At 40.0% G+C, this 12,978-nt stretch overlaps 1 pseudogene; it reads right to left on the minus strand.

The window, feature by feature from the left end:
• Nucleotides 1-6,326: 6,326 nt before the first annotated feature.
• LOC118622474 overlaps nucleotides 6,327-12,978 on the minus strand; it is a 29,442-nt pseudogene continuing 22,790 nt past the window's right edge.

The following is a 12,978-nucleotide window of genomic DNA, read 5'->3' on the forward strand; positions in this document are numbered from 1 at the left end:
CTTCCTATTTCTTCTACATAATTATATAGGTTTTCTTTTTATCTCTTATCACAATTAAAAATAAATTCTTTAGGCCGGTTTGGCTCAGTGCTTAGAGCGTCGGCCTGCGGTCCACAGAGACCCGGATTCGGTTCCCGCTAAGGGCACGTACCTTGGCTGCAGTTTGTCCCCAGCCCTGGTTGGGTCGTGTGGGTGGTGGCCACTCGATGTGTCCCTTTCACATCGATGTTTCTCTCTCTTCCTCTCTCTCCTTCCCGCTCTATCTGAGTAAAAAATGGAAAAATGTCCTCGGATGAGGATAAAAATAAATAAATAAATAAATTCTTTATTCATTTATTATTTGTTCCTCCCCCCTCTAAACATGATTCTGCAAGCTCTTTGATGACAGAGGGTATTTTCTTGTACAAATCAGTGAACCTAAGCATAGTAAAGTGCTTGACATATACTCAGCTAGTTACCCGGTAAGTATTTGTTCAAGCATGTTGCATGAATGAATGGAGTACATGGCTTTCCAAGGTCCCTCTTTCATCCTAGAAAGCAGCTATAGCTTAGTAGAAAGAACAGGGGCTTTGAACACAGGCTTGTATTCAAATTCCTTTCTTGTCCTTCTTGTGCATTAGTTACTTTTACTGCATAACAATGCACTCCAAAACTTGGTAACTTAAAACAACTATTTATTTCACTTATGATTCTTAGGCTCAGCTGGGTCACCATCTCAGCCTTTCTCCGCTGAGTATCTGTTGTCAGGTGGAGGTTTGTCTGGTGAGGTTGACCTCACTTGTGGTGGCAGTCTGTTGATTGGGACAATAGGAGTAATAGACCATGTGTTGCTCATCATCCAGAAAGGTAACCAGACTTGTTCTCATGGCAGCATAATACAAGAGCAGCAAAAGGGCAAGCCCCACTGTGCAAGCACTTTCAAGCCTCTGCTTCTCATATGTATTACTGTCTTGTGAGCCAAAGTAAGTCATTTGGCCAACTCAGATTTAAGGGCGGAGAAGTAGTTTCCACTTCTTAATGGAAAAATCCTCTAAGTTTACATTGTAAGATATGAATTCAGGGAGAAGAAGAATTCGTGGCCATTTTTACAGTCTACCAGAGAGACCTTGGGCTTGTTAGCCAACCCTAGTATTCTGCTGAGCCAAACCAGCCAGGGCAACCCTAGTATTCTTTAAAAAATATAATGATAAGTACCTATAATACCTTATAAAAGGTTATTGAAAGGCTTAAATGGACACTATAAGAAGATCTGGTATAGTATATCCTGCATAGTGAGCTTTCTATGTAGCTATCCACTAAGCTCCTAAAGATACAATGTTTTCCATATTCACTACATTTTTCCAATGCTTACCACTATTGTAATTGTTCAGTAAGTAAATACAGTCTCTGAAACATTGTATTATTATTCCCAAATATTTGCTGATCCCTTCCCTATAAAATGATTGTGCATTCCTGCCTACTGCCATGTGATTTATAGAGCATCCTTGGAAGGAGTGTATAAGCTTTTGCCTTATCATTAGGTTTAGTAGCCGTGTTATTTTCTTTACCAATAAATACATTTTTAAAAATAGAGAGTACAGTCCTTACCCATTTGCCTCAGTGGTTAGTGTCGGCCCTCGGATTGAAGGATTTGATTTCTGGTCAAGGGCACATACCTGGGTTGCAGGTTTGATCCCTAACCCCAGTTGGGGTTGTGTAGGAGGCAACTAATCAATGTGTCTCTCTCACATTGATGTCTCTCTCTCCCTCCCTCCCTCCCTCTCTCCCCCTTCTCTTCTTCTCTCCCTCCCTTCCTTCCACTCTGAAAATCAATGGAAAAATATCCTCCAGTGAGGATTAACAACAACAACAACAACAACAACAACAACAACAAAACAGATACTACAATATGCCAGTTCTTTAGCAGAAACTTTTAAGAGCTATTGCTGTTTCCCACTAACTCACATCATATTTTTCTTAGCTATGAGAATGTCATATCCAGATAGAAGTTGTTTCTGTAGCTTGGGTCTTAGAATGAGAAGAAAATGGATCAGAGCCACAGCTAACATGCAGCCCCTAACATGAACATGAATGAGAAATAAACAATTGCCATAAGCCATTGAGATTTTGGGGGGTCTTTGTTACTGCAGCATAATCAAACTAAAGTAGACTAATACATATTTTTAGGTATTAGGTGTACTGAAATAAATATATCCTTGTAGATACTTCAGATAAAGAAAAATTCTGTTTAATTCTTAAAATTTCTCATCTAGTTTCAAACTAGTATTACTCTGAGACTATTTGACAATAATAGTTAATTATTTTCACTTTAGTAGTTTATCATGCTGATTTCTTAAAATGTGTGTCTTTCTTCCCTTATGGGTAGCAAGGTTTCTTGTAGCCTTGAATTTTTCTTCATATTACTATGTATAGTATTTTGTTGTAACTATCAACATCAAGTCACACAGTTGGTATTTTGCATTTTGTTTGCTTTCATTTAATTAAATTTATGTATTAAATTTATATATATTTCTTCTTCTTCTCCCCCTCCTCTCCCTCCTCCCCCTCCTCCCCCTCTCCCTCCTCCCCCTCCTCTTCCTCCTCCTCCTTCTTTCTTCTTCCTTTTTTTTTTTTTTTTTTTTTGGTACATGCCCCTAGTGGGAACTGAACCGGAGACTCTCTTCTGCAGGCCGATGCTCTAACCACTGAGCCAAACCAGCCAGGGCTTACCAGGGATAATTTCTTTAGAAGTCTTAATTTGCAACCAATTTTGCCTAAAACTAGATGTTCTGGGCTTGTAAGGAATTTAGAAGAGTGTTTTTAAAATGTTTTTACTGATTTTTTTTAGAGAGAGAGGAAGGGAGAGAGAGATAGGGACACTGATGTGAGAGAGAAACATCAGCTGGCTGCCTCCTGCACACTCCCTACTGGGGATCGAGCCCGCAACCTGGGCATGTGCCCTGACTGGGAATCGAACCAGGACCTCTCAGTCCATGGGGTGATGCTCAGTCCACTGAGCCACACTAGCTAGGCTAGAAGAATTTTAATATTTTTCTACAGTTTTTCTAATAAATCAAAGTTATATATATATATTAAATATAGAAAATGCAAACATGAGGAAATATACAAAGAGAAAACAAGTCTACCAGCCAAAGATAACTACTCTTAACATTTACACTATATTTCCCTTCAGTTCTTTTTAAAGATACCACTAGAAAATTAATACACATCTTATCTACTGCTGCTTCTTCCTTCATATAAAACCAAATAATATTAATTAGGACCAAAATTCCCACCTTTGAATTTAGGTGAATACTAGTTGTACCTTTTTCTAAAACAATCTCTTGCTTTCTCTCCACAACTTCCCCCTCCTTCCCTCCCTTTATTTCAACTACTGCTTAGCCTCTACTGTAATACTTGAGAAATCACCCCAGGAGAAGGCATTCCAGGTCATACTCCATTTCTGGAACAATGGTTTTAGAAGTCATGGGACAAGGCCACTTTGCAAAGCTGCTCTTGAGGGCATAGACTTTCCATTTCCTTTGTGCTTTATGTCCACCTTATTTCCACTGATGGAGGTTTGAAGTGTATATTGCTATTTCCCTCACTCCTTTCCCTTCCATGTCACAACTCTAGCAATAAGATATTCATTCCCACTTTTAACAAATGTATTTCAAGGACTTGCTGTCTGCTAGGGATATAGTGCTGAATCCTAGGGATACAATGGTGAACAAGACATCTTGTTCCTGCCTTCATGCAACTTTCAATCTAGAGAGCAGGTAATATCAGTTTTCTCTTAAATGGATGACTCCTCATTTCTTCTGTACCCTTGGCTAATTCATATTCAGTTTTTCTCTACCATCCTTTCCATCTGAAAGTCACTGGTTCAATTCCTGGTCAGGGCACATGCCTGGGTTGTGGGCTTGATCTCCAGTAGGGGGCATGCAGGAGGCAATGAATCAGACATTTCTCTTTCACATTGATGTTCCTCCCTCTCCCTTCCCCTCTCTTTAAAATCAATAAAAACATTGTAAAAATTTTTTTTTAAATATTTTTTTAATATATTTTTAAATATATTTTTAATATATTTTTTTAAATATATTTTTTAATATATATATATTACTTACAGTTATATATATATAACTTACAGTGAAAATTCAACAGTGTATTAGTTTTAGGTGTATAGCATAGTGATTAGACATTTATATAACTTATGCAGTGAATCCACCAATAAGTCTAGTACCCCCAAACACATTACATCGTTTTTACAATATTATTGACTATATTCCCTATGCTGTACTCCACATCACATGACTATTTTATTACTGGCAATTTGTACTTCTAAATCTCTTCATCTTTTTCACCCAGCCCCCAACCCCTCTCCCATCTGTCAACCATCAGTATGTTATGTTCTCTGTATATATGAGTTTGTTTCTGTGTTGTTTCTTCATTAATTTTGTCTTTTAGATTTCATGTACTAGTGAAATCATATGGTATTTTTCTTTCTTGGTCTGACTTATTTTACTTAGCATAATATCCTTTTGGTACATCCATGTTTTTGCAAATGGTAAGATTTCATTCTTTTTTATAGCCAAGTAATAGTCCATTGAATATATGTACCACTTATTCTTTTTTTAAAAATCCTCATCAAGGACATGCTTAGAGAGAGGAAGGAAGAGAGGCAGAGGGAGAAAAAGAAACATTGACGTGAGAGAGAAACATCACTTGGTTGCCTTCAGTGTGTGCCCCAACCAGAAATCAAATCCACAACCCAGGTATGTGCCCTGATTGGGAATTGAACTGGCAACCTTGGTGTGTATGGGACGATGCTCCAACCAACTGAGCCCCCCTGGCTGGGTAGTACTACTTATTCTTTATCCAGTCATCTATTTATGGACATTTCAAATACTTCCATATCTTGGCTATTGTAAATAGTGCTGGAATGTACATAGGAATGCATATATCCTTTAGAATTCGTGTTTTGGATTTCCTTGGTAATGCCCAGAAGTGGGATTGCTGGGTAATTTGGTAGTTCTATTTTTAATTTTTGGAAAATCCTCCATACTGTTATCCATAGTGGCTGCACCAATTTGCAATCCCACCAGTAGTGCACAAGAGTTCTCTTCACATCCTTGCCAACACTTTTTTGTTGATTTTTTAAATCATAGCCATTCTGACAGATGTGAGGTGATAACTCGTTGTGGTTTTAAATTGCATTTATCTGATGATTAGTGACATTGAGCATCTTTTCATATGTTTATTGGCCATCTATCTATATATCTTCTTTGGAGAAATGTCTCTTCAGGACCTCTGCCCTTGTTTAATTAGATTGTTTGTCTTTTTGGTGCTAAGTTGTATAAATTCCTTATCAGAGGTATCATTGGCAAATATCTTCCTCCATTTAGTAGGTTGTCTTTTCAATCTGTTAGTGGTTTCCTTTTCTGTACAAAAATTTTTAGTTCAATATAGTCCCATCTGTTTAGTTTTTCTTTTGTTTGCCATGCCTGAGGAAACATCTAAAAAGATATTACTAAAAGCAATGTAGGAGAGTTTTTACTGTCTGTGTTTTCTTCTAGAAGTTTTACGGTTTTGGGTCTCACACTTAAGTCTTTAATCTATTGTGAGCTTATTCTTGTGTATGGTGTAAGAAAGTGGTCTACTTTGCCCTGGCCAGTTTGGCTCAGCGGTTAGAGCGTCGGCCTGCGGTCCGGAGAGACCTGGGTTCGGTTCCTGCTAAGGGCACGTACTTCGGTTGCAGTTTGTCCCCAGCCCTGGTTGGTCGTGCGGGTGGCAGCCACTCGATGTGTCTCTTTCACGTCGATGTTTCTCTCTCTCTCCCTCTCTCTCCCTCCCACTCTTTCTGTACAAAAATTGGAAAAATGTCCTCGGGTGAGGATAAAAAAAAAAAAAAGTGGTCTACTTTTATTTTTGTCCAATTTACCCAACACCATTTATCATAGGGACTGTCTTTACTCAATTGTATATCCTTATCTACCTTATCATAGATTAATAGGCCTGGGTTTATTTCTGGGGTCTCTGTTCTATTCAGTTGACCTATGTGTCAGTTTTTATGTTAGTGCTATGCTTTGTTTCATTACTGCAGCTTTGTAGTACACTTTGATATTAGGTAGCATGATACTTCCAACTTTGTTCTTCTTTCTCAAGATTGCTGTGCTAACCTGGGTCTTTTGTGGTTTCATATAAATGTTAGGATTATTTGTTTTAGTTCTGTGAAAAATGCCATTGGTATTTTGATAGGGTTTGCATTGAATCTTTCGATTTTTTGGGGGTAGTATGGACATTTAAAAAAAATAAACTCATTTATTCTGGTCCCTCATCTCTTCTTCTTAAACCTTTGTCACATACTTCAGAGTTTGTCTAGAAGACTTCGGTGTGTCACATTCTTTGTATGGCTGAGAAATGAGATGAGGGGGCTGGACAGGAACTACCTGTGTAGCTGAGCCCAAGGACGAAGGCACTTTGGCAGCCACATCCAGCTGCTGGAAAGCCACATCAAACTCTTCATGTGTCAGCCCTTTCTTCTTATTGGATGCTCTCCTGGTCGCAGGTGGGCTCTGTCAGAAACAGGAATTCTGTAGAAACTTCACTGCTGTGGCAATCAGTGGCTCCCCCGGCATCACATTTTCACTTCCTGGACTAGCTCCTTCTGGGCTCCAGCGTTGGGGAGGCAGCTTGAAAGGCACCAGAGACATACAGAAAGAACTGAATTGTTCGGCATTGGGGTGAGTGCTGGAGGGGCAACTTTCTCCTAGACAGACGTGCTGGTGGAGGCCCTTGTGCCTTGGGTGAGCCCTTCTAGTATGGGCATTTTAACAATGTTAATTATTCTTATTCATGAGCTTGGTATATGCTTTCATTTATTTGTATCTTCTTCAGCTTCTTTCTTTAATGTCATAATTTTTCGCGTACAGATCTTTTACCTACTTACTTAAAATTATTCCTGGGTGTTTTTTTATGCAATTGTAAATTGGAGTTTTTCTTAAATTTTTCTTTCTGGTAGTTCCTTATTGGTGTATCAAGTGCAACCAATTTCTGAACATTTATTTTGTACCTAGCTAGTTTACTGAATTAATTAATCAATTCTGGTAGTTTTTTTGGTGGAGTCTTTAGGGTTCTCTCTATATAGTAGCATGTCAACTGCAAATACTTCTTCAATTCCAATTTGAATGCCTTTTATTTCTTTTTCTTTTCTGATTGCTGAGGCTAGGACTTCCAATACTATGTTGAATAGAGGTGGTAAAAGTGGACATCCTTGTCTTGTTCCTGATTTTTTATTTTAATCCTCACCCAAGGATACTATGTGTTTTTTGTTTGTTTGTTTGTTTGTTGTTGTTGTTGTTTTTTAGAGAGTCAGGAAGGGGTAGGGAGAGAGAGAGATACATTGATATGAAAGAGAAACATTAATCTGTTGCCTCCTGTACCTGTCCCTACTGGGAATCAAACCTGAAACCTGGGCCTATACCCTGACCAGGAATCGAACCCGCCACCTTTAGGTGTATGGGATGACACTCCAACCAACTGAGCCACATTGGCCAGGGCTCTTGTTTCTGATATTAAGAGAACTACTTTAGCTTTTCACCATTGAGTATGATGTTAGCTGTGAGTTTCTCATGTATGCCCTTTAATATGTTGAGGTATATTTCTTCTATTTCTACTTTGCTATTAGTTTTTATCATAAATGGATGCTGGATTTTTTCAAATGCTTTTGCTGCATCTATTGATAAGATCATATGTGAATTTTATCCTTATTTTTATTTATTTGTTGTATCATGTTAATTGATTTGCGACTACTGAACCAACCTTGCATCCCAGAATAAACCCCACTTGATCATGATGTATGATCTCTGTAATGTATTGATAAATTCAGTTTGCTAATATTTTGTTGAAGATTTTTGCATCTATGTTCATCAGGGATATTGACCTATATTTTTCTATTCTTGTAACGTTTCTGACTGGTTTTGGAATTAGGGTAATGCTGGCCTTGTAAAATGAGCTTGGCATCAGCCTGCAGACCAGAGATTCCTGGGTTCAATTCCTGCTAAGGGCATGTACCTCGGTTGCAGTTTGTCCCTGCCCTGGTTGGGGTCGTGTGGGTGGCAACCAGTTGATGTATCTCTTTCACATTGATGTTTTTTCTCTTTCTCTCTTCCCAACTATCTACCTCCCATGTTATCTGAAGATAAATGCAAAAAATGTCCTCTGGTGAGGATAAACAAAAAAATTAAAATGAGCTTGGGAGGCTTCCCTCCTCTTCAGTTTTTTGGAATAGTTTGAGAATGGTAGATGCTAATTCTTTGAATGTTTGGTAAAATTTACCTGTGAAGCCATTCAATTTAATACTTTGGTTTGTTGGGAGTTTTTAAATTACCAATATGATTTCATTAGTAGTTATAGGTCCTTTCAGATTTCCTGTTTATTTTTGACTCAGTATTGGAAGACTGTATGTTTCTAGGTATTTATCTATTTCTTCCAGCTTGTCCAATTTGTTGGCATATAGTTGTTGGTAGTATTTTCTTATAATCAATTGTATTGCTGTGGTGTCAGTTGTCACTGCTCCTTCATTTCTGATTTTATTTATTTTGGTTCTCTTGCTTTTTTCTTGATGAATATGATTATAATTTTATCAATTGTGTTTATTTTTTCAAAGAACCAGTTTTTGGTTTCATTGATCTTTTATATTGCTTTCTTTTTAGACTCTACTTTGTTTATTTCCATCTGATCTTTGTTATTTCCTTCCTTCCACTCACTTTGAGCTTTGTTTGTTATTTTTTTTGTTTGTTTGTTTGTTTTAGTTTGTTTAGGTGTTAGATTATTTATTTGAGATTTTTCTTATTTCTTGAGTTAGTCCTGCATTGTTATGAATTTTCTTTTTAGAACTGCTCTCACTGTGTCCCATAGATTTTGGGTTGTTGTGTTTCCATTATCATTTGTCTCAAGGTATCTCTTGATTTCTTCCCTGATTTCAGTGTTAACCCATTCATTGTTTAGTAGCATGTTATTTAGCCTCCATGTGTTTGTGTGTTTTTTGGGTTTATTCTTCTGATTGTTTTTTAGTTTCATATCACTGTTTGGAGAAGAATCTTGGCATGACTTTAGTCTCCTTAAATTTACTGAGATTTGTTTTGTGGCCTAACATGTGGTCTATTCTAGAAAATGCCCCATGTGCACTTGAATAGAATGTATATACTGCTCATTTGGGGAAAATGATCTAAAACTGTGAAGTACTTTAGGTTTTTCTTGTCTGGGAAATTCTTTATCTGTCTTTTGATTCTAAATGATAGCTTTGAGGGTAGAGTAATCTTGGTTGTAGGTCTTGCTTTTTATCACTTTCGATATTCTGTGCCAATCCTTTCTGACCGGCAAAGCTCCTGTTGAGAAATTAACTGATAATGTTATGGGAGCTCCCTTGTAGGTAACTAAGTGATTTTCTCTTGCTGTTTTTAAGATTCTCTCTTTGTCTTTAACCTTTGGCATTTTAATTATGTTGTGTTTTGCTGTGGGCCTCTTTTTTTTTTTTTTTGATCCTTACCTGAGGATATTTTTTCATTGATATTTAGAGACAGTGGGAGGGAGGGAGGTAAGTAGAGAGAGAGAAAATCATTTGTAGGAGAGAGACACACTGATTGGTTGCCTCCCACATGACCCTGACTGAGGTTGAGGATCAAACCTGCAACCCAGGTACATGCACTTGACTGGGAATCAAACCCGCGACACTTTGGTCCATGAGGCAGTGCTCTAACCGCTGAGCCAAACTGGCCAGGCCCGGGTGTGGGCCTCTTTAAGTTCATCTTGATTGGGACTCTGTGCTTCCTGGGCTTGTATATCTATTTACTTCACCAGGTTAGGGAAGATTTCAGTCATTATTTCTTCAAATCAGTTTTCTATTCTTTGCTGTCTCTCTTCTCTTTTGGTACCCCTGTGATGGGAATGTAGTTACTTTTGATTTTGTCCCTGAGGCCCTTTTTCAGATCTTCATTTTTCAGATTCTTTTTTCTGTTCTGATTGGGTGTTTTCTGCTACCTTATATTCCAAATCACTGATTCAGTCCTCTGCTTCATCTAATCTACTGTTGACTACCTCTAATGTATTCTTCATTGCAGTTCCTGTACTCTTAATTTCTGACTGGTTTTGTTTTGTTTTGTTTCTATCTCCATGTTTATATTTCCTATCTCTTTGTTGAAGTTTTTACCAAGATCATCTGTTCTTTCCCTAAGTTCAATGAGCATACTTATAACCAGTGTTTTGATTTCTATATCTGGTAGATTGTTTGTCTTGATTTTGTTTAGTTATTTTTCTGGAACTTTGTTCTGTTCTTTTATTTGGGACATGTTTGTTTGTCTCCTCATTTGGCTGCCTCCCTGTGTTTGTTTCTATGTATTAGGTAGAGCTGCTACATCTCCTGGTCTTGGTAGTATGTCCTTATGTAATAGGTGTCCTTTGGGGCCCAGTATCTTGATTTCCATGTTCACCTGAGCTGGATGTTTCAAGTGTGGCTCTTGTGTGAGTTGTATGTACCCTTCTGTTGTAGCTGAGCTTTGACTGCTGTTAGCTGTTCAGTGGGTGGGGTTGACTGTCAGGATGACTGGCAGTTAGGACTGGCTGTGATTATAGCAGACGATGTTACCCCACAGACTGGGATTTGCTGTAGTGGGCCTCTGGTGCTTTCTGTGTCCACCCTTTGGGTATGTTGTTTGTAGACCTAGTTTGGTGGTTATCCAGTGTGTTCTAAAGCTGATCACCAGGTACCTTGGTTCTGGGGCCTCTTGGGAGGGGCTCCACTGCACACCCAGGTCATTCGTTGCCTGTGCTTGGCCTGTGGCCACCAGATAGGAGCTAAAAATGGTCTTCTATTGCTAGCTGACTGTGCTGGGCTTGAATGTGCTTGGGAGAATATATTCTGCAAACCCAGGCTGGCTGCCACTAGTGTCAGGCTATGGGTTGCTTAGCAAGAGGTACAGGGCATGCCAAAGTCAACCGATGCTTTCTTGGGGTCTGTGGCCTTTCAGAGATTTTAGGGAAGTCCATAGCATGGGATGAGGCCATTGGTTTGTGAGTAACAGTCACTGAAAGGGGTCTGGCTTATGCATGAGTTATATGGTGTGGATTCTCAGGTATCAACAGAGTGGGGTGTGTTTGATAGAAACTCAGATTTCGTGCCTGCCTGTGCCTGTAGGCTGGGTTGAGGTAGGGCTTAGCAAAGAGTCTGTGGTGCTTGCCTGTTGGCTCTATGTGGTAGGGCTCAACTAAGAAACTGTGGTGCCTGCCAACACTTAAGAGCTTCCCCTCTAGCCCTCACCCTGAAGACAGACAGTTCTGTTTCTATCCTTATGCCACTGGTGCTTTTCATGTTGCTGCACCAGGACTGGAGCTCTGAGAGAGCAAGTTAGTAAGTCTCTATGTGAACCTTTCAAATGGAATGCCTGAAACCCCAGCAGCCTTTTATCTCACCCAGATGGAAACCCTGCTGATTTTCACAGCCACATGTTGTGAGGAACCTCTTCCAGGCACTCGTGCTCCAGGCTGGGGTGCCTAGTGTGGGCCTGGGATCCCCTGCACACCTGGGGGGACCTCAACAGCCAAGATATCCCTCCTGATTCTTAATTGCCACATGTGGGTATGGGACTAGCCTGTTTTATGTCTCTACCCTTCCTACCCATCTGGATGTAGCTTCTTCTTTATATCCTTAGTCACAGGAGTTCTGTTCAGCTAGTCTTCAGTTCACACTCAAGGGTGGTTACGTAGTTGTGGGAAGAGATAAGCACAATATTTACGTACACCATTTTTTCTCATCATACTCTTGTAACCCAGGAGATCGACCACACTCAGACTCAATTTTTCAGTTTTTGGGGATGCTTTATTAAGCTAAAGCCTGCATGCAGGGTCTGCCGTCCACGGACGCAGCTGGGAGCAGCAGCCCCGAGAAGCTAAAATGGCTGAGTTTTATAGGGGGCTTGTGGTGCAAATTGCAAGCAAGCAGGATGTACAGAAGCAGAGGCAGTTAGCTATAAGCAGGAGGGAACGGAGGTGGGAGGGAGCTGAGGCAAAAGGGAACTGGGTGAACTGGGTCAGCACACATCTGTCCTGCTATTCTATTATCTAAGTTCTAAAAACTAACAAATTCGAGACGGATATCAGCGGTTAGCCAGGTGCAATACATATATGTTTAACAATTACAGTTTTATGGGGTAAAGGGAGCTTCAGTTTCTCCCTATCAGTTTCTTTACAGAGCATGCAGGAAACTCTGGCCTTGGGGCCGTTTCTGTCCTCTCTTTTCCTGAAGGATGTTGCTTTTCAAATCCCCAGTGAAGGTCAAACTCTGGTTAATTTTTATGGGGCTAAAGCCGTCTATAACATTCCCATTGTTCATCTTGCTGACCCTGAGGTTGTTAATTAGGGCAGCTCAAAGACAAGTTGTTTTTCTTTATTGGATTCTAAGGACAGTGAGCTACAACAATACTTTAAAAAAGATTTATCTTGACTTCCGGTCAAGATGGCGGCATAGGTAAATGCGGTATCACGTCCTCCCACAACCACATCAAAGTTACAACTAAACTACAGAACAACCGTCATTCAAAACCGCCTGAAATCAAGCTGAATGGAAGTCCTACAACTACGGAAATAAAGCAGCAGCCACATCCAGGCTGGTAGGAGGGGCGGAGGCGCGAGGGGCAGCAGTGCGACAGGCTGGTCCCACACCCACGTGTGGCAGATAAAAATCAGGAGGATACCTCCGCTGGGCAGGTCCTTCCTGAGGACTGAGGGGTCCCCATCCCACACCAGATGCCCCACTCGGGGTTCCAGTGCCAGGAAGAGAAGTTCCCATAACTTCTGGCTGGAAAAACCAGCGGGAACTGAGGCTCAGGAAAATTAAAGCAGCTGGAGCCCCAGGCAGCTCCTTAAAGGGCTCGCACACGGACTTATCGGACTCTCTCCCTTTAAGCTTGGAAGGGAGGCAGCTCGAGGGGCACCAGAGACATA

Source organism: Molossus molossus, unplaced genomic scaffold (assembly GCF_014108415.1).
Source record: "Molossus molossus isolate mMolMol1 unplaced genomic scaffold, mMolMol1.p scaffold_m16_p_9, whole genome shotgun sequence".
Lineage (NCBI taxonomy): Eukaryota > Metazoa > Chordata > Mammalia > Chiroptera > Molossidae > Molossus > Molossus molossus.